Source organism: Peromyscus californicus, unplaced genomic scaffold (genome assembly GCF_007827085.1).
Source record: "Peromyscus californicus insignis strain IS unplaced genomic scaffold, ASM782708v3 Scaffold_6__1_contigs__length_162567912, whole genome shotgun sequence".
NCBI lineage: Eukaryota > Metazoa > Chordata > Mammalia > Rodentia > Cricetidae > Peromyscus > Peromyscus californicus.
Genome location: NW_026294584.1, coordinates 146,748,912 through 146,753,549, shown reverse-complemented (window position 1 = coordinate 146,753,549; position 4,638 = coordinate 146,748,912).

The window sequence follows — 4,638 nt, the reverse complement described above, 5'->3', positions numbered from 1 at the left end:
GTATTGTTCTAGGTGGTATGGCCAGCTGGATAGCTTTCAATTTCTTCCCACCAGCAAAATGATGAAATGATGAAAATATGTGTTCCATGTTAAACGACAACCTCTCTTTTCCCGTCAATGACCAAAGAAGTTCCTTTGGGAGAATTTTAGCAGAATATTAATCCACCATGGAGACAATGATAAAGTTAGTTTTTGTTATTTATTTGTTTAAGACAATGTTCCATGTAGCCTAGACTGGCCTTAAACTCTCTATGGAGCCAAGGATGATCTTGAATTCCTGATCCTTCTGCCTCCACCTTCCAAGTGCTGGGATTACAAATATGTGCCCCATGCCTAGCTAAATTAGTTCTAATACACAGCCAAACAAACCCATCTGGGATTTGGCCTAACTTTTAAAGTGTTAACATTTTCTAAAATTGTACCAAGTTTAAAAATTACTGATATTATTTATGACTATCTAAACTTGAACAGCAGTCAATTACAGGTTTACTGGGGATGATATTAGGAGTAATATATAGTATTTTTATTAATATGCTATACTTTTTATTGGTTAAGTTCTGAAATTTCTGGGAAATGCTTATAAGGAAGAGAGTTTGCCAGACAAGGGGGAGGCCGGGTAACTAAGAGTACAGAAGGCCACCTGGGTCAGCTGGACACCTCATATCTGAATTCCGATGTTCTTACAAAACAAGAATGGTAGACCCATGTGGATATAGACGGGTTTGGACACATTTGTATATGCACACGTACCTGTATGTGGGGTGCAGAGGCCAGTGCTGGGTGGGAGTCTAGTCTGACCCCTGTTCCTGTGACACACCATGAGCAAGGCAACTTAGGGTTTATTTGGCTTACACTTCTGGGTGGGAATTCATCAGTGAGAGAGAGCAGGTTAGCAAGAAGAGCAGGGACTGAAGCAGAGACCATGGAGGAACCCTGCTTATCGGCTTGCTCTCTTTCTCATACAGCCCAGGCCCCTCCGTCTAGGGATGTCCTGCCCACAGGGGCTGGGCCCTCCTGCATCAACTAGACATGTCCAGAGGCCGCTGTGATGGAGGGTGTTCTTCCTGGAGGTTTGGTCTTTCTAAGTGTGCCAAGCTGACAACCAAGATTAATCACCACAGCTTGTTTCCCCCTACCAAATTCTCCACCTCATTTTTTTATTCAAGGTCTCACTGAATATGGAGCTTACCATTTGGCAAGACTAACTGGACAGTGAGCTCCAGAAATCCTCCTGTCTCAGTTCCCCAGTGCTAGGATTACAGACGTGCACCCTTGCACCCTGCTTTTTAAGTGGCTGCTGGGACCTAACTTAGGTCCTCAAACTTGCACAGCAGCACTTTCCTGACTGAGCTGTATTTCCCAGTCCCTAAACATGGTTTTTAAAGATTAAAAATGGGCGCCAGGTGGTGGTGGTGCACACCTCTAATCCCAGCCCTCAGGAAGCAGAGGCAGACGGATCTCTGTGAGTTCGAGGCCAGCCTGGTCTACAAAGCAAGCTCCAGGACAGCCAGGGCTATTATACAAAGAAACCCTGTCTTGAAAAATGGAAAAAAAAAAAAAAAAAAAAAGATAAAAATGGGCTTCAGGAGGCTGGAGAGATGACTCAGCAGTTAAGAGCACTTGCTGCTCTTTCAGAGACCTGGAGTTCAGTGGCCAGTACCCATATGGCAGCTCACACCCATCTGTAACTCAGTTCCAGATGATTGAACATCCACCCCCTTCTGATCCCTGCAGGTACCTACATGCATGTACATGCATATGCAGACAGGCAGGCGCGCGCGCGCGCGCGCACGCGCACACACACACACACACACACACACACACACACACACACACACACTCCTTTGGACTTCATATGCAAACTATATAGCAAGCACTAGAGGGCGGTAGCTGGTTACCAAGAGTAGCCATGAAAGCATAAGGAGAAAATGACACAGTCTTCTCCCCTTCTTCCTCGTCTCCTCTCACCTCCTTCCTCCCCTCCATTCTCCTAATAACCACGCCCACCACCATGGTCTAGGCAAAACTCTTTTAAGAGAAAAGCAGGCCCATTGAAAGTCCTATTTTTCCAACTTAACAGCTTGACACAAATCTCCAAGGGGTTTATATAAGCTTTAAGTAGGTTGAATAAATAAAGCCTTGAGATGATTTAACAAGCATTTTTTTTTAAATATCCACTTGTAGAGCAGAATTAGATTAGTAACCAGGTGCCTTGGGCTTTGAAAATGGCTCCCCTCTTTGTTAATGGATTTGGAGAGTACAGAGAAAAGCTTTTGCTATGTGTTCTCGGATGCTTCCTCCTGATTCTCTGCTCCACCTAGCTGCAGTCCCTCCTAGGATGGAAAGGCTTGCTTTTTTTTCTTTCTCTTTTTTGAGACAAGGTCTCATTTTGTAGCCCAGGCTGGCCTCAGATTCTCAATCCTCCTGCCTTCCATTTAGAAGTACAGGATTACAGCTATTTACTACCACACCTGGCTCTAAATGTCTCCTTTTCCTCCTCCTCCTCCTCCTCCTCCTCCTCCTCCTCCTCCTCCTCCTCCTCCTCCTCCCTCTCTTTCTTCCTTCTTTTCTTTTTCTTTCAGATAGGGTCTCATTGAGTGCAGGCTGGCTTCAAACTAGCTATGCAGGCAAGGATATCCTTTGCTGGGGTCCAGCCTGTGGCAGACCAGTCCCCACTTTTATGACCCAGGGTACTCTTGAGTAGGGAGAAGTGAGAAATCTTAGCTAGAAAGAGATACCTAGATGATGAAGGGTCGTGGGTTCAAGCCCCATGTTGGGCGCCAAATGTAGCTATGTGGTCGCTACACGAGTGTCTTCATTCCATGGATCCACATGACTCCACACACTCATGTAGCGACCATACAGCTACAGCCTGGGGAGGACCTGGGTCAAAACCCACCAGTCCAGAACTTTATTCCAAAGGGCTTTTTATAACAATGCCAAGGGGCGAGGCAAAAGACCTCCCCCTTGCTAGATACAACCAAGTGTAGACCCTTCCAAACACCTGGTACCCAGACCCGAGGTCCAATCATCCTCTTATGCAGTCCTTCTGGGTAAAGCCACTAGGAAATCCTAGGTGGGCTCCAACACCAGCCTCAGGTTCAGGTTCAGGTCCTGAGACAGCAAAGGGGCATCAGCACAAGGGAAACATCTGACCACCAAGTAGATTGCACTCAAGTGGCCCTGAATAGCTCGAGCCATCTTTATTTACACTTTAACAGAGTATTTCTTACCAGAGTTACATGAACAGCTCTATTATTGGCTTCTACTTTTGATCTTAAGAAATACATCATAATTTAAGGGATACATCATGATCATTATGAAAGCCCCCATTGTTCCCCTTTATGCTTCCCCAAATACACCTTCACATCCCCTGCATAACCTTATTCTAGACATAGGGTTCAGTATTTTTGCAGGATGAACTAAATATTGAGCCAGACACATCCTGCTCTTGGAGCTCTTTTTTTTTCTTAGTTTTATTTATTTATTTATTTATTTATTTGGTTTTTTGAGAGACAGGGTTTCTCTGTGTAGCTTTGGAGCCTGTCCTGGATCTCGCTCTGTAGACCAGGCTGGCCTCGAACTCACAGAGATCCGCCTGGCTCTGCCTCCCGAGTGCTGGGATTAAAGGCGTGCGCCACCACCACCCTGCCGCTCTTGGAGCTCTTATGTCAGCTGGCAGCTACTTGCTGTTACAAAGTTAAAAAATAATAGACATGGGCACAATGCTTTAAGGACAACAATATTCAAACCCAAACAATTCTTTCATGTCTGCAAGGTATGTTTTTATACAGTTTCCTTTTCTAAAGGAGGGTCCCATGTCCCAATCTCTCTGTAAAAGGCAGGCCTTGACAAAGCCCTCTTTTCCCATCTCACTATACCATACTTCTTCCACCAATATAAGCTCCTGTGTATGGTAAAGATGGATCTTTCCATGCCATATTTTACATTATATTTTTTCCCATTGGAGCATACCAGATCCTACCAATGATTCCATGCTTAGTGTCCAGGGAACTTACTCTCAACAGTTGGCACTATGTGTATTCCTGAGGCTTTTCCCCTATGCTGTGTATGCATGCCTTACTCTCCTTTCCAAAACTGTGAGACATAGTTAATGTTTCAAGTGTTGTTTTCTCATATGTACCTAACTATCTCTATTGAGTTAGAAAAGTTCCCAGGATTAGGAGTTGTAGTTAGTAATTCCAGATAAGAGATTTGAGAAGCATTAGCCCCCTGTTGAATCTTAGGAGATAATATTCAAGAAAGAACAGAATTTCCAGGGAAAATGACAGCTATTGCATGTGTGATTGCCAAAGTAGAACTAAAAACCACCAAAGAATCACCAATATAATGAGAGAGAAAAGAGCCTGTAAGCTGCCCGAATTTTGCAAATTCCTATGCTGTCTCATGGACTACTGGTCCTTGCCAAGCAAGAGTCCATTTCTACAGGTGCCTGGCCCTGAGGAAACCCACTGGACAGGTAGTCATATGCTGATCTGAGACTAGGCTTATCCTTGAACTTCTGATCCTCCTATCTCTGTTTCCTGAGTGCTGAGATTACAGAAGTATGCCATGGTGTTTGGTTTTATGCAGAGGTAGGGTGGGAACCCAGGAACTTTGTGCATGCTGGGCAAGCAT